Source organism: Octopus sinensis, linkage group LG5, assembly GCF_006345805.1.
Source record: "Octopus sinensis linkage group LG5, ASM634580v1, whole genome shotgun sequence".
Classification (NCBI taxonomy): Eukaryota; Metazoa; Mollusca; class Cephalopoda; order Octopoda; family Octopodidae; genus Octopus; species Octopus sinensis.
In genome coordinates this window covers 23,236,871-23,260,812 of record NC_043001.1, presented here as the reverse complement: position 1 = coordinate 23,260,812, position 23,942 = coordinate 23,236,871, and the positions used below count along the sequence as shown (strand labels likewise).

Below are 23,942 nucleotides of genomic sequence, written 5' to 3'. Positions count from 1 at the left end.
AGTATACAACTACTCTCTCTCTCTCTCTCTCTCTCTATATATATATATATATATATATATATATATATATATATATATATATATATATATATATATCCAAAAATTAGGGAATAGAGTCGATAAAATCCAGGCTACATATGTTTCATAACTAGCAGAACCTTGGAAATAGTAATTATCCAAAACGATGGGTAGGCCGCAAGCTACTCTTCTCTCTCTCTTTCACACACTCACACACACATACACACACGCACATGCACACACACAAATAAAAATGCTTTTATACTCTTTTATTTTTTACTTGTTTTGGTCATTAGACTGTGGCCATGCTGGGGCACTGGTTTGAAGAATTCTTAGTCGACCAAATTGATCCCAGTATATACGATGTTGTTTGTTTCCAGTCTTCCATGGGAAAACATGTCTGGCCACAGAAAAAATTACCTTACTTGGAAACAGGTGAAGGTTGGTGACAGGAAAGGCATCCGGCTGTAGATCTGCCTCAACAAAATTCCATCTGACTCATGCAAGCATGAAATGATAGACATTTAATGATGATGTTTAATGTATTGAGTTTAGATTCCTTTTTTTTTTTGAAGACTTTTATCTCGTTTGAAAAATATAAAAAAATTTTTTGTTGATGAAAATCCAAAGACTATGTGTATTGTGAAAAAAAAATAAACATTAGCAATAAAGTGTAAAAAATCTACATTCAAGAGAATAAGTACTCAAAATGTAGTTTGCTGCTCAGGGTAGTTAAAGGAGATTATTGCAAATGTTATTGCAAGTGTCCAAGACTTGCAGTAAGGCGGCGAGCTGGCAGAAACATTAGCATGCCAGCAAAATGCTTAGTGGTATTTCATCTGCCTTTACGTTCTGAGTTCAAATTCCGCCGAGATCGACTTTGCCTTTCATCCTTTCGGGGTCGATTAAATAAGTACCAGTTACGCACTAGGGTCGATGTAATTGACTTAATCCCTTTGTCTGTTCTTGTTTGTCCTCTCTGTGTTTAACCCCTTGTGGGTAGTAAAGAAATAGGTATTTCGTCTGCCATTACGTTTTGAGTTCAAATTCCGCCAAGGTTGACTTTGCCTTTCATCCTTTCAGGGATTAAGTACCAGTTATGCACTGGGGTTGATGTAATTGACTTAATCCCTTTGTCTGTCCTTGTTTGTCCCCTCTATGTTTAGCCCCTTGTGGGCAATAAAGAAATAAGTGTCCAAGACTTGACTTAGGTTTGGATTGGATTTGATTGCTCATATTCAGTCCACTTCAAGACGAGGACCTCAGCATGTTCTCTCCACCAACCACAGTCTAATGTGGTGGCCATGAATTTGAGCTTGAGACCATACTAGTTTGATGAGCCTTCTCTGCCACACCGGCTAGACATAGCTTGGCAGAAGGGTGCTGATTTTATACTCTTACCCAGGAGTAGTTAAGTCAATTACATCAACCCCAGTGTTCAATTAGTACATATTTTATCAGCCTTAAAATGATGATACCCTGGTAAAAATTGATTAATTGCTTATATTACTAATGTCATACAGTTTCATCACCTTCTGCAATTCCATTGTCCTCTTGTGCCAATTTTAGAAAAATCATTGCTAAACTTAAATGCTACCTGTCAAAACCTAAAAAGAACACTTGGACTGGAAGTGATTTCCTTTGGCGTTGTAGTCTTGGGAAGGAAGAAAAGGAAAGGCAGTGCAAGTAGCTAATTTTGAGGTCAGTGAAATAACACAGTAAAAGTGACAGGGAGAGATGAGGGAAAGTAAATACATTGGTGGGGGTGGGGATAGGGGGGTCATATTTCCATTAGAATGAGATTTCTTTAAGCCATACATGAAATAACTTTTACGATCTTCCAATGTAATAGGTTACAGGCTTAAGGATTGTATATATGGAAATATACTTTTTGTAGCAGTACATTGTAATTAGTGACAGAATGGTTACATTTAGAAAAGGAAAAGGAAGAGAAAGAAGATGATCAGAATTCACATTGGAAGCAATTTATTGGTAGAACGATGTATTTTACATAGGCTTAATGTGGCTCACATATATTATCTGTGACGTCAGTTACGTTGCTCAGTGAACAAGTAGTGTTTGTAGACTTAGAGAATTACAATAATAAAAAAGAAAAAAAAAACATTAAATCCTCAATTACACACACACACACACACACACACACATGCATGCATTAAATGTAAATGGCACACATGTATACAGATAATTTTTGACAGTGTCTGTGCATTTGAATGGAATGAAAGATAACAGAAATGGAACCTTGAACATCAGTCGATGACTAATATTCGTTTTTCCTCACTACGTATTTATTTTTAATTAGCTACTTGATGCTCTTGCATTAGATATGTCAACACTAGCTTAATTAATGTTTAAAATAGTTAAGTGCAGGTTAATATAATTTAGTGAGCCAAAAAGAAAATTTTAATCATTTGAAATTATATGCATAAGAAGGAGAAAAGTCTTCAACATTAATTAGAATTCATTGCAAAAGAACAAAGGAGAGAATTGAAATTTAAATTGGCTAAAAATTTAGCAAAGATATGCAGTGGGGATTGAATATGATCTTTGGTAAGTATGGTGTCAATTTTGAACTTGTTTTGGTCTTATTACACCTCTTCAGTCAAGCATGTTTGTGGAGCTAGTAAGTAGGGAGAACATCTATTTCATCAATCTGATTATACTGTGGGGCACCATGGGCAGAGAATGCTAATGGTCCTTTATAAGTTTGATTATGTTACGAAAAAGAATTTTGAGAAGTTTTTTCGCTTTTTTTATTTTACACTTTAGATCAATTTCTTCTTTGGATTAAATCATACTTTGAAAGCAGATGTTTAAGTATAGTCCTGGGCAAGACAAACTGAATCTGGTTGTGAGGCTCCATACCAGGAGTTCAGCTATATGCATACATACATTTATGTGTGTGTGAGTGTGAATGTGGTATGTATTTGAAACTGAAACTTTACAAATCACAACTCTGAGTTTCATGTCCTTAATACTCTGGACTAGTGCTTCTCAAACTGTCTGATGTGGCGTACTGGCAGTTTTTTTTTCCAATGTTGTAGATGGAAACTGAAAGAAGCCCATCGTATATATATATGTGTGTGTGTGTGTGTGTGTGTGTGTATGTTGTGCATCTGTGCTTGTCTCCCCCAACATCACTTGACAACCAATGCTGGTGTGTTTAGGTCCCCGTAACTTAGCGGTTTGGCAAAAGAAACCGATAGAATAAGTAACAGGCTTACAAAGAATAAGTTCTGGGGGTTGATTTGATTCGACTAAAGGCGGTGCTCCAGCATGGCCACAGCCAAATGACTGAAACAAGTAAAAGAATTGTTATAAATCAATTACCACTTCTCCCAAGTTTGCTCTGGGCTGAGGTTATAGTACCTACCAAGAGCTTCAGTTAATGGACCAAATAGCAGAAGCTAATCCTCTGGCTAGGTAAATATGACCTGGAAGGGAGCTGGCTCCTAGATATGTGTTGTTTGGGTCCACTAGGGTGTGGACACACGTTCATGTCTTGTGGGTCAATCCCTCTGCTTAATCATTACATAGCCTTATGCTTGAGGGGTACGCTCAAGAGAGCAGGCAACTAGCAGTGTTAATTGTAAATAAACTAACAAAAGGTAACAGGAACCCACTGGTATTTGTTTCGAAAGGAAAGTTGTGAATGTTCAGATCTCGGTATGGAAATTCATGATTGTTGATGCCTGAAAAAATTATCCGTTTCAATAATGAATTCAAGCAATACTTTGAGTTCCATAAGACTAGGAGTAAATAGCAAGGAAGCTAGACTGCAAGTGAATTCTGATTTTGATTGAAGTTATTTCATTTTGGTAAAGTTTTCCAATTAAGGGAAATTATCCAGAAACCATTGGTCTGCTGGTACTGCCAATGACTAGAAGGGAGTAGTAGGCCCCTTACTTACAGTATGTCTTGGACACTGATCATGTGTCGATAAACTGGCTTGAAAAGGTATTTTCCTGGGGTTCAAAAGTAGTAACATAGTCCTATTCAGGACTGCCATGTTATGTTGGCAAATAAACTTTACTATTCAATACTGTTACTATATAGATCTCAATCAGAGATTTAAAACTAGTAGTTTTTTCTCCTATTTCACTTTACTTTTACTAATAATCTTTCTGGAAAAGCATAAATATCATAACATCGTGTTTATTCAATAAATATATGTTTTGTATCTGAGTAAAAAAAAAAAAAAATTAGGGCTGGGAATTAGGCAAAATAGTAGAAATAGCTTAACCATATTTACTTTTATCTTTTTACATTCTGGATTCAAATGAACCAAGGATTAATTTTGCTTTTCACCTCTCATGGATGGTTTGATAAAGTAATTGAAATATATATTTTCATTAATCTAATAAATTATGCCCTCATCCTTTCAGAAATTAGTGTTATGCTGAGATAAAAAGAAATCCCTATATTTAATTGCTAAAATGATTACATTAAGTTTCAATTTAGTTGGAGAACTTTTAGCTTAACTTACTAATGTGTTTAAGAAAGACATGAATATCCCAGCGTATGATGTTCCTCCTATAAATTTGAAGCTCGGGCATGAAATCAATCCAATGATACTTTATGTTAGTAAAGAAATCAAAGAAAAACAAATTTAACATCTCTTGAAGTTGGTCTGACTAATTCAACTCCCAACAGCTAAATTAGTTCTTTACACTCTCTGGTATCATCTAAATAGAATAAACACTGTAAATGTGTTTGTACAAGTTGACTATTCACCATAATTGGTTTCTATATGAAGTGAGAATAAAATTGAAAGAAAATATCATATATAATGGTGTGTGAACATTGGACAAGACTGTTTCTTTCTGCCGTCCTCCCACTCTGTCCATGTTAGCTTGAGGAGAGGGAAGTTATCAATGAATACCCTTCTCAGTCAACATTAACAACAACTCATTATGAGCTTCGTAACACTTCAGTTTTCTAATATTTAAAGGAAATCTAAGTACCACATTTCTCAACAGCTTCCTCTTTTTCACTCTTATGCTTGTTATTTAATTTTTTTTACTATATTTCTATGATGCTCATTGCGATGTTTTAAGGACATTATTATATTTTTTACTGATGAGGGGCAGTTGAGTGGTATAAATATAGAGCATAGACTAAATGTCTAACAATATTTAGTTCTGTCCCTTTCCATTCATATTAAAATTCTAAGGCATTGACATTGCTCTTTATCCTCTTGGGACTGGTAAAATAAGTATAAGTTTCATTGGCTGTGATTCAAACAACTATAACTTTTGCTTGAATATTAACCCTTTAGTATTCGCATTATTCTGCCAAAATTAATCCTTTTGCTAACCAACCACATGGTTCCGGGTTCAGTCCCACTGCGTGGCATCTTGGGCAAGTGTCTTCTGCTATAGCCTCGGGCCGACCAAAGCCTTGTGAGTGGATTTGGTTGATGGAAACTGAAAGAAGCCTGTCGTATATAAGTATATATATGTATGTATGTGTGTGTATATGTTTGTGTGTCTGTGTTTGTCCCTCTAGCATTGCTTGACAACCGATGCTGGTATGTTTACATCCCCGTCACTTAGCGGTTCGGCAAAAGAGACCGATAGAATAAGTACTGGGCTTACAAAAGAATAAGTCCCAGGGTCGATTTGCTCGACTAAAGGCGGTGCTCCAGCATGGCCGCAGTCAAATGACTGAAACAAGTAAAAGAGTAAAAGAGAAAAAGAGTAATTGTTTTGAATTAATCATGCATTATCTTGTAGCTATGAGATTTTGATGAGGTAGCTGTTAATTTTTAAAACAATATTGTAGGGTTGGTGTGAGAGACCAGATCTGGCCAGTTCGACCATAAAACAAGCAGAATACTTTTGGCTGGATATGGCCGGTTTAAATGCTAAAGGATTAAAATACTTCATTTACAGACGATCTCTTTATTTGGTTAAATCTGTTTAAATGATTTAACCCTTTTGTTACCAACCCGGCTGAAACCGGCTCTGGCTCTTTAGTATAAATGTCTTGTTTCCATAAGTTTTGAATTCAAAATTTCCACCAAATCTTAGTCACAATTTATGTTCCTAACACTAGCTCAATGATAACAATGTTATTTTACTAAATTCTTTCTTATATTTAAAATAATTGGAAGAAACACAGAGCATCTCAAAATAAATACAGTAACGAAAGGGTTAACTACTTTAGACTGCTGACTACCCAGTGAGAGATCAAGTCATACTATTATTGGTGCAAGCATATCTCTGTGGTTAAGAAACTACAAAAAGAAAAAGAAAAACATAAGACAAACATCAATACAATAAAGCAGTGAAACAGATAAATATTTATTTGAAGCTGAAGGAAAAAAAAAACAAATAAACACAACTTTACAAATCAAATCTCTTTGTTTCAGTCACTGATTCTTAAGCTGTCGTCCTCATTTAATGTCTCTTTTCCATGCTGATATGGGTTGGATGGCTTGACAAGAACTGGTAAGGTCAGGTGCTGCTCCAGGTTACAAATAGAAATGAAACAAGTTCTTACAAATATATGATCTTATGTTTTATGCATTTATTATCACTAGAGCAGTGCTACACAAAGCGGTGGTCCGTGGACTGGCACCGGTTTGCAAGCCATCAGCAGGTTATTGTGCTGTTTGGCCTTCTTCAAGTACCTGTTGTATTCAGTAAAATTCTTGGAATTTTTAAATGAAGCTTTTATTAAATCCGTGGTGAGAGATTGTTCTCATTCATTGTCCATACCAGCAATATCCGCCTGGCAGTTATTTCAGTATTTGTGATATCACTTGCCCGGTCTAATTGAACTAGTGTATATATTGTTTGACTTGCATATATATTGAATTCACTATCATCAGATAAATTGCTACACTCGATGCTTTATTAACACATGTATTCATTATGCTAGTGTCCTGTAAGACAATTAGGGAATGGTAGTTTCAAATTTAAACCTAATTTTTTTTCTTTGTTTTATGGTTGTGGGTTTAATGTTTGTTCTTAATGTAAAGTTCCCATTAGTAAAATGGGGGGTAAAAATTTCCAGAAGGAAGAAGAGATAATAGACAACTAAAAGGGTAGTATTCATTCATCTACCTTATGCATCTACAAATGCACATCCATGCACACGCGCGCACACACACACACACACAAATTGCTCAGATTTGAGGAAAATCAAGAAATGTATACAATACATACTTATGTATAAACCCCATCAATATAGAGGCCCACAATATAAGGTTGATGGACACAATGTGTTTCTCTCTCTCTCAAACTTTAAAAAGGAGTTTTTAACTCAGAATATTAGGACTAATGAAATATTGGTTTCAAATTTTGACACAGGGCCAGCAATTTTTGGAAGGGGATAAGTTGATTACATTGACTCCAGTTTTCAATTGGTACCTGTTCAATCAACACCTAAGGGATGAAAGGCAAAGTTAACCTCACCAGAATTTGAACTCAGAATGCAAAGACAAACAAATGCAGCTTAGCATTTTGACATACATATATATATATATATATATATAAATGTATATGTGTGTGTGTATAGGTATTTATGTGTGTGTGTATAGGTATTTATGTGGATGTAAGTTTATATGAATATATATTCATGTTAACCTTAAAGACATGTACATGTGTATAGTAATTACAGATTAATCAGTGATCAAATGACTTAATTTCAAGTTTTCATTAATCAGCATCTGGTAATTACAGTAGCACACACTACTCTTCTTTATCCAACATAGCACAGTGTAAACATACCAGCTTAATTTGTGCTCTTACGCATACTGCATTATGCTCTTGGTATTTATCAACTCCATCAACCATTGCTCCCCCTTTTCTGAATAAAGGCCTTCCTCTTATCCTTTTGTTTTGGTTTCCTGTTCTCCTGTTTTTGTATTAGTTTCAGTTTGTCATCATCATCACCATCATCACCACCACCACCACCATCATCATCATCATTTAATGTTGTTTTCCAGACTGGTTCCATAGTCTGTTTTTGGCTTGGTTTTTACAGCTGGATACCTTTTCTAATACCAACCACTTTACAGAGTGTACTGGGTGCTTTTTACATGGCACTAGTGCACCAGTACTTTTTACATGACATCAGCATGAAAACATTTTATGTGATATCAGCACCAGTCACCTTGACAATCCCATTGACCATTACTCTGCCTTTGCTGATAAAGGCCTTCCACTTATCTTTTGGTTTCAGGTTCTTGTTCTCCAGTTTTTGCATTAGTTTCAGTTGTTATTGGGTATTTGCAATGCATAAACTTGGTTGTTGCTCAGTAGTCTTTATTGTAAAGCTCCCCTCACTTATGATTGGTTCTTGGTTTGATTCCACTACTCCAACAGGAACAGTCATTCAACCATTCATCGACACCTGCATGCCATCAGAAAAGTCAGCAAATTGGATCATTGGGTTCCTCTCAAACTTTCTAAGTCTAATTGCACAGAGAGAGTAAATGTCTGCTCTTCTTTGTTGTCACATCTCACAAATCAACCTTTTTTGGACAGAATAGTGACTGGTGATGAGAAATGGGTTCTCTATGAAAATGTGAAGAGCTGAAGACAGTGGGTAGGGAAAGGAGAAACACCGGCACTCCAGGTTAAAGAAGGTATTCATCCATGTAAGGTGTTGTTATCTGTTTGGTGTGATATGAAAGGTTTAGTCCACTTTGAACATTTAAACCCAAACCAAACAATAACAAGGGTGATCTACTGTGAGCAGCTTGAATGGCTTAAGTCAGCACTAGAAGAAAAACGACCATCTTTGGTTTCAAGACAAAAGGTGTTCTTTCAACAGGATAATGCTTGGCCACATACATCGAGGATGACATTCCAAAGGTTGGAGCAGTTTGAACGGGAAATGATGCCCCACCCACTATATTTGCCAGACATTGCCCCATCTGATTATCATTTATTCCGCAGTCTTCAAAATCATTTGGATGGAAAAAATATGAATTCTGTAGACGAGGTCAGAATAGTACTAGAGGAGTATTTTTTATGATGGACAAATGAATTTTGGAAGAGGGGCTTTGCAAGTCTAGATGGAAGAGCATTGTAGAAAATGAAAGAGAGTGTATTATGATTAAAAAATAACTTTTTTTATCTTAATTTTGAAAAATAAAGAAGTATAAAAAACTGTAATATGGGATGACCCAATATATATTAAGCTCTAGTGTTGTTATGAGTGAACTCAGAATTGGAATAAGTACAAGTTATTTTATTCAAAGCTCTAATAATTCCACCACACCATCAATAAATATCCATTCACAGAAGATAATTCTATTAGCAATGTGGTTTATGGCTAGAATAAAATAAAGTCATTGATTCAAATTGCACCTGTTCTTTCATTTGGTAAGCATAATCATTAGAGTGCAGCAGAATCAGTGAAGCATTGAATAATATGTTTGGCAATATTTAGTTACCTCTGTGTGTATGTTTTGAGTTCAAATCCTGTCTGGCCCACCTTGCCTTTTATCCTTCCAGAACTGATAAAATAAGTCACAGTTGAATACTGAAGTTGATATAATTGATGATGTTCTTCCTTGCCACACACACACACACACACACACGTGTTTGTGTGTGTGTGTGTGTGTGTACTCTAGGGAGTGAGAAGTTCAAAGAAGCTATATCCAGCCACTTGAAATAAAGAAATCAAAGATAAGTTTGAGAGTGAATTAACATTTAATCCATAATCATTAGTCCAACAAAATGTATTTTGTTGGACTAACAGTAATGGATTAAATGTGTGTGTGTGTGTGTGTGTGTATGTATGTATATATATAAATGTGAGTGTATGTATGTATGTATGTATGTATGTATGTATATATATATATATATATATATAGGAAAGATAACTATTATATGATGTATAGAAAAAGTGACTATTTCTCAACAAAGATATATGAAAATATGTTCAGGGGCTATATGAGTGGGGTTCTGTCTGTACATTGGTCTATGACACAGAGATCAAAAGATGGGGCCAGGAATATCTGAAAGGTACCTGCCCTAAACATTAAAAAAAAACCCCCAAAAAAAACCAAAATGTTCACAGCCCCTTTGAATTTTGAAAGGACACTTTCATCCAAAATCATTACAGTGGCCCTGAAAGCAGGCTCTGAAGGGGCAATATTACATCCCTTTTATCGGAATCTATTAGAAATGATCATTGTTATTTTGTATAGCAACTATATGTGAAAGTGGACACCACGCACACTCACACACACTGGTAGCCATCACATCGTCAATAAATGCGTTGCTTTTTTATTATTTTATTTTATCATTCCCTGTTAATGAATGATTCATGGACAGCATTTTCCTGATATACGAATAAAGTTGCAAAGTCATTCCCCAATATATAAAAATTTTTGTCATCGAACTGCCCATGTTATATCATTTGTTAGTATGGATAATTGATCGATGTAAAGATACTTGTAGTTGTGCCCTTTAAGAACTTTTTTTATTGGGGCGGGGGTTAGCGAAATTAAAACTGTATGTAGACTTAAAAAATACATACGAGCTATAATTTCACACAGCTAAAAAAAAAATAAAATATTAACATAATAATAAGGAAAAAAAAAAGCAAAGTTGTTAAATCTCCGAGGCTTAGATTTTGACAATAAATATATTAAATTCACCCGGTTAATGATTTAATAGTAAGATGACTAAGATTACGAATAGCCATGTGTTTTTACCGGAAGTCTTCGATCTTTCTCGATATACAGTCAAACATATCCACACTTGAAAATTGATCATAGGCACGAGACCATTGTGCCTGTATAGGAGTCAGTTTCTCTCACCCGTCTTGGACTTCCATGTGCTTATTTCCTTCTCGACTTAGCCTACTACTATTTCTCAAGCTGTCTGCTTGTCATTCATGCTTCATAGCTAGCTTGGGCAGTTTACTGTCACAAAATAATTTAACATTCTCGCAGACCTCCGTATATCTATCTGAGCAGAGTTCCTAGCTGCCTGCGTTTTCGCATCACTATCACTCGAGTAGTAGTAACATTTTAATTACGATTTTCTCTCGGTTATACAAATTACTAAAGTCTAACTGACCCGCTGACCTTCTCACATTACTTTTTCTTGATTCCACTCAGTGATATTAAACAGCTGCAGAGTAAGTATTAATTGTTATTATCATAATTTCCATTATACATTTAACGATGTTTGTCTATTTTAGGCTGACTTTTCTTTTTAAATCGGAGATGAGTGCAAGTGTAAACTGAATCAGAAATGTAAACACTGATTTAACGTGCCGCATCTCTCTTCTGTTATCTTAATGATAATGAAATAATTAACATTCATTATTCATCTTTGTTTTAATTTTATATTTAAATTCGATATTGTATTTTATGTCACTGATCTGAAATAGAACGAAACCAAATTCATTTTTATTTCTCCTTTTTATTTTACAATCACCATTCATTCATTCTTGACGTGTCCGCGTCATCACTTTCTTTGATCTATCTTTGTTATTGCTGTTGTTTGTTCGCTGCAAAAATCTATATAAACCGAGACGTATACATCAACTGCTGTCATTTCTCATCACTATGCCATCGTTTTTTTTTCCATTCCATTATATATCTGCGATTATTCTGTAATTTTATTGCGATTTCTATATTTTAAAATAATTGCCGCAAACTCTTACATAATTAGTATAAATCAGGTAAGAAACCTCCTACTTTTAGAGGACTATAATTATGTATTAGAGAAGGCACAAATAATATCGTTTCTGAAAGCCGACAGCGAAGTTATCATAGAATTCAGTTGAAGCAAAATCTGCACCGCGTGATTGTTTCAACATTATCATAGTCATTCATTTCCTTACTGACAGCACTCAGAGTTTCATTATAAATGAGCAACTTCAGTTACTCTTATGTATGTATGGAACATAATTATTTTAACTAACAATAAATAGCAATGAGACATTTCATTAAAATATCATACATCCTTGAGTGATGATTATACCAGATTAACTTTTATAACAGAAACATTCCTTTTTGTGATCTGATTTATTTTCTGTTTGTATTTTAATGTACTAATCCTTTTATACTATGCATTTCTGTGTAGAACTACTTAGATTTATTCTTTCTCAATACGCATAGAGTCTTAATTAGAATGTTCATGAACCCTTAATTAGAAACTGGTGGTATTTTTTTCCACTTAATTTCTACCGTCTGTTTTCTCTATTTTAATCGCACGACACTATTCCAAATACCTCTCAATTTGTTTGAAAACCCTTTATCAGACAAAGGCGTTCTATCAAATATATTACAGGGTCTTTCAAATTTAACATCTTTTGAAAAATAATGGTAATTAAAGAAATAAAGCGACAAAGAGGATAATATACATTTAACATGAAATTAATAAAACTAAGAAGCAAAATAAAAAAAAAATAAATTTAATTTGAGAACCTACAGTCATGCTTATATCCTCCCCACTTTCTCTATCCATCTATCTACTCACACAAACATACCCATTTGCTTTATTTTATAAATTACTATTTTTCAAAATAGCTGTTTACTTTTGATCATTCCCACCCCATGTATGTGTGTATATACGCACACTCACTCAATCTCTTTCTCTCTCTTTCTCACTCACACACACACACACACACACACACCATTTCTGTTTTCTTAGTTGACTAATTCATTCTAATTATATTCTAGACTTATATTGCAACCTATATTTTGGCTTTTTGCTGAAACCATAGTAATGAGATATAATTTAACATAAGAATTTCTTAGCAGTAGTGCAAAGCAAAAGTAATAAGTAAAAGGGCGAAAATTCTTTTATTAAAAAATGATCTTTTTAGAAAAAGTTAAGAGTTGAAGAAAGGAAATTCAGCATAGATTTCTCTAGTTTCAATCTGTTTGGCTCTTTGTAAACATGTCTTTAAAATGCTACAGAATATATATATATATATATATATATATATATATGAAGGTATTGATTATACCGAATTCTGCTAAATATTTTATTAAAACCTAATAACGTTGATAATGCTTATTTTTTTTAATATGAAATAAAGTTTCATATCTGTATGATGTGCTTTTGTAATTTTAAAATCTTGAAAATATATATGTGTGTGTGTGTGTATATATATATACACACACACACAGGCATGGCTGTGTGATAAGAATCACATGGTTCCGGGTTCAGTCCCACTGTGTGGCACCTTGGGAAAATGTCTTCTACTATAGCCTCAGGCATGGATTTGGTAGCTGGAAACTGGAAGAAGCCCATTGTATGTGTGTGTGTGTATATATATATATATTTGTGTGTATCTGTGTTTGTACCCCTACCATCGCTTGGCAACCGATGCTGGTGTGTTTATATCCCTGTAACTTAGCAATTCAGCAGAAGAGACCAATACAATAAGTATTGGGCTTACAAAGAATAAGTCCTCAGATTGATTTGTTTCACTAAAGGCAGTGCTCTGGTAAGGCTGCAGTCAAATGACTAAAACAAGTGAAAGAATTAAAGAATATGCATATATATATATATATATATATATATGTTGGACGCAACACTATTGAATGGCGGTGCCCCAGCATGGCCATAGCTCGTGAGCTGAAACTAGATGAAAAATGATATATATATATGTATATATATATGATTGGAGCCTAGTGCAGGCATCTGGCTTGCCAGCATGGAAAGTGGACGTTAAAAGGCATGATGGTGATGACGACAGAAAGAGTGCTGGTGTGTGTGTGTGTGTCTCATAATGCACATAGGCATAGAATTTGTAATATGTGTGTATTAGTAATTATATAATTGAATCCCTGTCTTAGTTCTGTGCTACTATCTAAGTGGATACAAGCAATTCTTAGTAGATGTGAAACTGAAGTGGGATTGTGAGCATCCACTTGAATATTTCTGCGAATCTAGTGTATGGGATTTGATTATATAGAAAAATATATAATCAAGAAACACTGTTTGTTTGATTATGTATTTCTATATTGGCACAAGCGTAGGTGTGTGTGGTAAGCAGTTTGCTTCCTAACAACATGGTTTCGTGTTCAGTTCCACTTCATGCCACCTTGGGTACGTGTCTTCTACTATAGCTCAAGACAGACTACAGACTTCTTAAGTGGATTTGGTAGATGGAAACTGAAAGAAGCCCATTGGATGTGTATATAAGATCTGATCAATAAGTATCCAGATTATTGCCATAGTAACAAAGCTAAAGCACACAGATTGAAGCTGCTTGGCAAAGATTGACCTTGAACTTTGCTGTGCATGCACTCTAAGTTTTAACGTTCTTGCTCACTTCTGCTGTTTACAGCAGTGCTTGGAAGGAAGGTGTGTAGCATGTGATTGTCGCATTGATCATGACAGAGAAAGTTGTCATGGCGATACCTGCTCGGAAGCCTACACAAAGTTGCAGAAAGTGTATGAGCCACATACAAGTGTATGAGTGGTTCAAACGTTTCCAAGATGGTTGAAAAAATATCAGTATTGATGAATGTTCTGGGAGTCCCGCAACCAGCAGAACTGAGAAAAACATCACAGATGTGAGTGCAATTGTGAGGGGAAATCATCAAATCACCATCCTTGAGTTATCATCACTTTGCATAGGCATCTGAGCAGGTATTGCCAAGCTTTTGGCAACATTTGATGCAGATTCTCTTCTCAACTTTCTGATATTATGGAAATAGAGGAATTTATCTGTAAATGTAATATGTGACAATTATTCGGTAGCCATGATAAGGCAGCCAATCCCCCGACTTTCTTAACCCTTTCATTACTGTATTTATTTTGAGAGGCTTCGTATTTCTTTCAATTACTTTAAATATAACAAAGAATTTAGTAAAATAACTTATCATTCAGCTAGTGTTAGGAACATTAATTGTGACTAAGGTTCGGTGGAAGATTTTAATTCAAAACTTACGAAAACAAGACATTTGTACTCAGAGCCAGTTTCCGCCAGGTTATGAAAGGGTTAAATCATGTTATTTCTCACGAAATGGTTAAATCATGTTATTTCTCACTTATTTATATTATGAAACTCCAGATAATCAACCCTTAACTTAATCATTCACACCTCACACTTCTTGTAGTTGCTGTTCTATTCATCCAAATACATTTCACCTCTTAATTTCTATGTTATAATACTCAGTAAGTCTAAATTTACTGTTCAGAACATCAACTTGATGCCCTTCAAATCCCAACTACTTTATAAAATGTACTGGATAGCACCAGCATTTCCTCAGAAAGATTAAGTTCTCCATTGACACTATATTCACTTGTCATTCAATTTACTGACTGCACTGGGTGCAGTTTCTTCTCTCTGAATTATTGACAGATTCATGTTGTTTATAACTTTTAAAAGAAAAATTCGGAAGGTGTGTGACTCAGATAGGTAGTAACTGTAGACTGATATTGTATGTAAGATAAATAGTCAATTATGTGTAGGTGTGGCTATGTTAGGTGCAGGCATAGTTGAGTGGTAAGTAGTTTGTTTCCTAATCACATGGTTTCTACTGCATGGCATCTTGGGCAAATATCTTCCACTATAGCCTTGGGGCTGATCAAAGCCTTGTGAGTGGATTATGTAGAGGGAAACGGGCGTGTGTGTGTGTGTGTATCTTTGTATTTGTGTTTGTTCCTCACCACCTCTTGATAACTGGTGTTGATGTTTTTGATCATCGTTTAACGTCTGCTTTCCATGCAGGCATGGGTAGTGTCTCGGCAAATGATAGAAGAAGTACCAGGCTTAAAAAGAATATGTATGGGGATCAATTCGTTTGACTTAGAGTTCTTTAATTTGGTGCCCCAGCACGGCTGCAGTCTAATGACTGAAACAAGTATAAAAGATATCACATGATCAACCAGGTTATCAGATGTTACACATTGCCGGTCACAATGCATTTTTACATTGTTTTAGCCTTCAAATGACGCCACCCTCCTGGCTAGGCAATCAAGCCTACATTCCCCACTGATTGAAAGGGGGACAGGAGCAACATGAAATGAAGTGTTTTGCTCAAGAACACAATGCACCGCCCAGTCAGGGAATCAAACCCATGATCTAATGATCAGGAGTGCAATAGTGTAACCATTAGGTCATACGCCTTTACAAATAAAAGATATAAACGGTATAATTACATCACACAATATCTATCAACATCATTTTACTATTTATATCCTTTTACTTCTATAGGTGTGTTCACAATGCAGTATCTTTTTAGATGTTTCATTTGTGCATGACCCCAACCACATTGCTTCCAACATTTTTATAATTACTCAAACTAGATCTTAGATAATCCCAAATCTACTACTATTATGTTTCTCCTTCTGTGAGTCAGCGACAAAAGAAACTTTGTGATCGTTTGATCTAATAGAAGCAGGAACTAAATATTCCTTATATCACATCATACAATCGTGGAATAGAAAGGGTATACTGGATAATGTGGTTTACTAAAATAAAATGGGGAATGGTCACCATTAGAATACTTTTGGGCATAAGTCTGTATATCCATATCAACAGAGTATATCCATATCAACACAAATATTGTCTTTTCTGTTCATATCGGCCAAAATCTTTCACCTATTTGCAAGTTAACATAGTGAATTTAGTTTATTATACTCAATTTTTCTTCTCCGCACATACATATATAGAATAGTTACACAAACATGTCTGTTAAGTGTGCTATATTTAGTCTTGCCCATGTAAGATAGTATATATGTATATATATATATATATATATCAGTTATGTCTACCTTCTATTCAAGTTCTACATAATGAACACCCACAAAACAATATATATTATTGTTCACCATCTCACATGAAAGTTCATAACATTTATTTTGAGAAATATGGCTGGATCCCCCGCAAACCACACCCTGCTGTCTGTGAAGAAGGGAGATGGAGAAAAAGAGAAATTTGAAATGGAGGAGTATTGGGCAAAATGTGTTGAAAGTATGGTTATGTTAGAAAACAAAAGTCAAAATTATTCTTATGTGATGTCAAACTGTTTTTTTCTCCCTTCTTCATTCTGTCTTTTATCTTTTGCTGTCTGTCTCTCTCTCCCTCTTTGTCTGTCTCACTTTTGTCTGTCTGTCTGTCTGTCTCGCTCTTTATCTCTGTCTCTGTCTTACTCATTAGCTCTGTCTTACTCATCTTTCTCTCTCTCCCTCTCTCTGGAATGGTGACTAGAGAAAGTATTAGAAGCACACAAAGAACATAACATAGAGTGAGGGCAAGGAGGGATGATGATCAAAACAGCTTGACAACTCCTTGAGGTGAAAAGTGTATTGTAAAACCCTTCTTGAGTGGATTGTCAAATCAAACCATTTTTTCTCTATGGACCCCTTTGAATACTATTTTATTCTAGTGAACCTACGTAGCCATTTGATGTTTAAAAACTAGTTTTATAGATACTTCTTTAAAAATTTCTATTTTATTTTTTACACATTAACTTGTGTAGATTGAAAGTTGGAAAAAGAAACCCAGCTGTTTCTTACAATACATGCCAATACATACATCTGAAGCAAAATTTTTTTCAGGGACCCTTAAAGTACTATTGTGGATCTTAAATTTACTATCTTTTTGTGTGGACCTTCCAAGATCTTATATGGATCCTCAGGGTCATATTGACTCTGATAGAGAACCACTGTTTTGGAGGCTTTAATAATACTGAACATAGATAAGAAACAAATGGGATGGCCATGGAAAGAAGAGCCTTTAACCATAAGTTTCCTTGGTCAGTACTGTCTTAGGGTTAAACATAAACATAAATAACAGCAGTGAAACTACTACAAGATGTGCAGGCATGGTTGGGTGGCCAAGACGCTCACTTTGCAACCATGTGGTTTCAAGTTCTGTTCCATTGTGCAACATCTTGAGCAAGTGTATTGTACACCTGAGTCAACCAATTCTTTGTGAGTGAATTTGATATACAGAAATTGTGTGAAAGCCTCTCTCTCTGTGTGTGTGTGTGTGTGTGTGTGTGTGTGTGTGTGTGTCTCCCCTACCTGCCCAATGCTTGACACCAGTGTTGGTTTGTTTGCATCTCTGTAACTTAGCAGTTCAGCAAAAGAGACCAATAGAGTAAGTACCAGACTTAAATAAGTATTGACTCCTTCAAGACAGTGCCCTGGCATAGCCACAGTTCAATGGCTGAAACACGTGAAAGATGAAAAGAGTAATCCAAATACAGACTTACCTACAGAGAACTTTAATTTGAAACCCCATTCCCAAATATAGAACCCTTTCAAAACAACACCATATAAACAGTAAGAAGAACTGGAGTGTATGCGTGGTGTCACACTAAAAGAAGTCCCCATTTAATAACTTGATTCTGGGTTGCTCTAATTGCACTTACCAACATCATGAGAAAGACAAATAAATCAAATATAGTCAAGATGTCAACTTTAGAGAATAAGTCATTTTTAAATGACAGGAAAGTATTATTTTCTGTCAGAATTAACCTTAGTAATTGTTATACCTAAAAAGACTATCTGAACAAACTACTCAGTAATATGTATTTTTCTACTGTCTTATCTATATGCATATGCGCGCGCACACACACACACACACACACACACACACACACACACATGCATATGAAGTAGTAATTGAGGTCTCTGTATAGTAATATGACCTGCTAGAAATTACTCACAAATCATACCTCATTGTTATATACTTTACATGTGTGCATGAGTCAATAAGGGAGGTCTGTATGTAGTAGCTAGGCCTGGTTGAAACCACAGCCATAGCTCACTGCAACCACACCTTTACTGTCTGGTGTAAATTCTCCCTAAAACCACATTCTATCCCAAAACTCACTGAGAGTCTAAGAATGTCATTGAAGATGCATCTCTGAGCGTCTGTGAGAAGTATCTTAGACTCTTTATATGAGCCAGTGATAATTTCTCAACCTGGCAGCTCTTGCATTTTTATCTTCCTCACATCACACCTAATTGGCTTACGTTTATATGTGTGTCTATATGAGATAACGAGAGAGACATCAATGTTGCAGCTACACCTGACTGAAATAGCAATCAATTTTCTATCAAAGCGCTTCTTACTATCTCATTTAATGATGGAGCTTCTACAGTCATCATCATCATCATCATCATCATCATCATCATCATCGATTAATGTCCATTTTCCATGCTGGTATGGGTTGGATGGTTTGACTGAGGTCTGGAGAGCCAGCAGCTGCACCAGGCTCCATTCTGGTCTGCCAGAGTTTCCAAAGCTGGATGTCCTTTCTAACGCCCACTACTCCAAGAGTGGGTGCTTTTTATGTGCCACCAACATGGGGGCCAGTAAGCAGGCCTAGCAACAATCACGTTCAGATGGTGCTTTTTATGTGCCACCGGCATGGGAGTCACTCGGGGTACTGGCATCAGTCACAATTGGTTGGTGCTTTTCACATGCCACCGGCACCATGTATTTTGAAATGATAGAAATATCCAAAATATACTTAATTTCCCTCACTTCCCTACTATCCCATGTATGTTTATATGTATGCATGAATCAATAAACAAGACCTCTACATAGCTCAATCTGACATATATAGCAGCCAATTTTCACATTACCCTTTGCCATTCGGATTACTCCATCACTTATAATGCTTCTTTATTGACATTGTTTTGAACCATTCATGCATCATATCATAACCTTGGGATTTTGATGATACAATTTGTTTATTTTTAGAATGACATTGCAGGGTAGGTATGAGAGACCAGATTTGGCTGGTTTAAATGCTAAAGGGTTAGACTACACTCCTCTGTCTCATGTCAATTAGATACAATATTGGGCAGTGCTAGGTACCTCTGCCTATCAAATATAAGTATCACACTATTGAATAAGTTTAAATTTACTCTTTAACTTTTTGTGACTATATTTCTTATGAGTTGACTATTCATGATTTCTTGATTTATTTTCATCCTTTTAACGTCCACTTCTCTATGTTTGTACGAGTTGGATGGAATTTGTTGAGGTAAATTTTCTATAGCTGGATGCCCTTCATATTGCTAGCCCTCACCTGTTTCCAAGTCAGATAATATTTCCTCCCTTGGCTGAACATATTTTCCAAGACTAGAACTGAAGAATACTGTTTGTATCATGGTAATACTTGTTACAACATCCACAAGATATCAAGGCAAGGAGACACTAACTCTCTCTTCCTCATACATACATACACACACACAGTGGGCTTTTTTATTTTCCACCTACCAGATTCATTCATGAAGCTTTGATCTGCTATGGCTATAGTAAAAGACACTTAACCTAAGCTGGCATGCAATGTTGACCAACAGAAATTTCACCAGATTACTCATATTATAATAAATAAGATTCTGGCTGAGATCTTAATTTAAATATGAATACTTTAGTAGTGGCTGTCTCTGGCAAGTTGGTATTAAAAGTTTTAAGAGACCAGTATTATGGACGGCTATTCTATGTAAAATTATTGATTGCTGTTCTGTATAGACTCTCTCACAAAATATCTATTCAATATCTTTTAACACACAAACTGCTCATAGAGAATATGTTAAAATGTTTCCAGTGATACTAGTCTGCCAATCCTCTCATTTCATAATAAATCAGAAGCAACATAAAATGACACATAAAGCACGCACAACAGCAGACAACATTCTGTGGGAGGAGAACACAAGACAAGAATAAAAATGATCAAAGTAATTTCTGAAAAGATTAAGAACTTCAAGCAAAAACTCATAAGGAATTACATAAAGTTCAAAATTCGTCTAAAATCACATAAATATTAATTTGTATGCCCATTAAGACTGCAGGCTGGGTAAAATGCTTTTGTCTGTCTTTATGTTCTGAGTTCAAAAGCTGCTGGGAGCAACTTTGCCTTTAATCCTCTCAGGGTTGATAAAATAAACACAAGTTGGGCACTGGGTTCATATAATCGATCTAGTTCCCTTCCTTAAAACTGCTGGCCTTATGCCAAAATTTGGTACCAGTTTGTATATCCATATAATAGCTGCTACATATAACTTATTTTAGTGAAGCTTTCATGAGCCTGACATAATTTACATTGAGACATGACTGTCTGGTTAAGTACTGGAGAAGTTTGATTTGCAATTGTATGGTTACATGATCAATTTCACATCAAGCCCCTTGGATATGTGTCTTCTGCCATAGCTTCAGTTTTACCAACACTACGAGAATCAAATTTGGTTGAGGAAACCATGCTGAAGTTCATATATACATACTTGTGTGTCCCTTTATATTCCTTAACTTGGCACAAATACATCAACATCATCTAACATACATTTTCCATGCAGACATGGATTTGATGGTTTGACAGGAGCTGACCATCTGAAGGGCTGTTCAAGCTCCATGTTTGTTTTGACATGGTTTCTATGGCTGGATGCCCTTCCTAATGCCAAACACTACACACTGTACTGAGTGCTTTTTGCGTAGCACCAGCACCTATAAGCCTGCAAGATTAGGGATGGTCAGCTGGAGCGGGTTGCGGGGTATGAGCCTGTATGCAAGGGCAACCATGCTTTTACTTAGCCTGTAGTATCTTTTCAAGCACAAAGGCCTTGGTAGCTCAGTAGGCAGTGTGTCATTCTCATAATCCAAATACAATTGTGTATATTTAACACAAACATACATACACACCCATATATAGTATAACGATTGTGTCATTCATTTCCAATATTCTGCACAAATATGTCAAGCCATGAGGAAAAATTACCTTATTTGAAAACAGGTGAGTGCTGGTGATAGGAAAGGCATCCAACCATAAAAAATCCACCTGAACAAAATTTGCTCAACCCATGCAAACGTGGAAAAGTGAATGTTCAAACGCTGATGATGATGATGACTAATCGCATTAGTATTATTTATACTAAGTCTTACTTAATTAGAATATACTCTGATATTGATTATTAAAATTAAATTACATATTTCTATATGCTTTGAAATTAAATGACATACTCATGAAGGGATTGCTGCTGGTGTCATTTGTTTGCACTCTTTCATGGAAATTTGTCTAACCATCGTGTTATTCATGTACAAAGGACTTAGGGAAATATGTTGTTTGGTGGCTGGAAGAGCAATTTAGCTGTTGAATATCTGCCTCAACAAATTTCATCTGACTCATGTGAGCATGGAAAAGTAAGCATTATACTAATGTGATGAAGATTATGAATGACACAAATCTATACATGTATATTTGTGTTGCTGTATATCCTTCCACATAATGATTTATTAAATAGGCATCAATAAAGTAACTTTATGACTAAAATAACTACTAGAAGTGGTGCAATCAACTAAAATCCCTTTATGGTAGTACCAAAGCATGGTCTCAGTCTAGTGACAGAAGATAATAAGAGAATATATATATATAATATATATATATAGCCGCCATGATTGACTGCTAGCGCCAAAAAATTTTTTATTCTCTCTCTGTTTATTTCCTCATGTTCCTTTCTGTTGAAGAGCATAGGCTTGAAATGTAAAGGGTTTTCTCAGCTTCCCAAGCATTAAACTAATACACCTGTCTTTGTCTTTTGTTTTTCTGTAAATTTCAACTATATAATATATATATATATGTGTGTGTGTATGTATGTATATATATATATATATCAATGTATCATATAATGTTGACCCACGATTTTCATTCTTTGGTGACCTATTGACTAAATGACTAACAAGTTCCTACCCACCAGAGGTGAAGAGTTACTTTTTTGTCTTTAGCTTTAGAGCTGTGGATGTGAAACCATTGGTCACTCTATGACGGACATATACTTAACTACATCTAAATATATATATATATATATATATATAAGAATGAATGTTTTTTATATATAATTGAACTGAAATACAGAAGGGACTAACACGGAACACAGACAAATCATTCGAAGCCTTCAATCTTCATCAACCCGAATCATCATGCAAATTTCGGCTGTTCAATCTGATATTTGCTCCAACTCGGCCAGCCCCAAGAAAAAAAACTAAGCTGTAAGCATTAGATTTCTTGGTAGAAGACAGGAATTTGAACGCACAAGACGGATGTGAATACAAGAGACGACAACGAAATTGAAAACAGTAAGAAAAAACAAAACATATATAACGGTGGTTGTCATACGACTTTAGACCAAATGAGACAAAACAACAAAACACATAGCAGCTGGCGTAGAAATAATTACCGTTTCGGTAGCTGGGACACATGTTGGTCGAGATACGAAGGCCAACAGAATGGTTGAAGAAGCAGCAGGTCGCAGGAGAGAGAGAAAGAGAGACAGAGAGAGAGGGATCAAAGAGGGTGGAAGGCAGGGGACAGAATCAGTGACCAAGAGAGGAGAAAGAAGGGATTAAGGAGGATGGGAGGAAGAGAGGGGAAGAATCGGAGGGCGCCAAAATTTTGGTGAAGAATCAATGCGGTGTAGTAAAAGACAGTGTGTATAAAGTCGTGCAGGGTTTAAAATTGGACAAACAAACGGGGGGGGTGCACGTAACGCCGCAATAATAAAGAATGAATGTTTTTTATATATATGAACTTGAAATACAGGAGGGACGAACCGAACACAGACAAATCATTCGAAGCCTTCAATCTTCAGTCAGAACACCGAATCATCATAGCAATTTCGCTGTTCAATTCTGATATTTGCTGCCAAAACTCGCATCAGAATAGATATATATATAAAGAAAAAAAACTAATACTATAAGCACGAGCAAAATGCCCCCTGTCCAATGGACGGTGCTGAGTTGTCAAACATTTAAACCCAATTTATATATATATATATATATATATATATAATTTATATATGTATATAATATGTATATTCTGGCCATGTCATCATGTTGAACTGTTAATCCCTACACATTTTTTCTCTCTCCATTTTTCTGTCAAAGAGTGTAGGCTTGAAACATCAAAGACTTTTCCGTTCTTCCCGAACATCAAACTAATACACCTGCTTGTTGTT

At 35.4% G+C, this 23,942-nt stretch overlaps 1 protein-coding gene across 3 annotated transcripts in view; it reads left to right on the top strand.

Moving 5' to 3' along the window:
• The window catches only part of LOC115211745 (glycerophosphodiester phosphodiesterase domain-containing protein 5), a 226,142-nt gene that overhangs the window by 12,160 nt on the left and 190,040 nt on the right, over positions 1-23,942 (top strand). The window contains exon 1 of one of the 3 annotated variants that reach the window (XM_036503227.1): positions 10,684-11,142. The exons of 1 other annotated variant lie outside the window; for it this stretch is intronic. The gene's annotated coding sequence lies outside the window, so the exon portion shown is untranslated. Of the gene's footprint in view, positions 1-10,683; positions 11,143-23,942 lie in introns of those variants that run through there. One more of the 3 variants, XM_036503221.1, reaches the window with a different exon arrangement.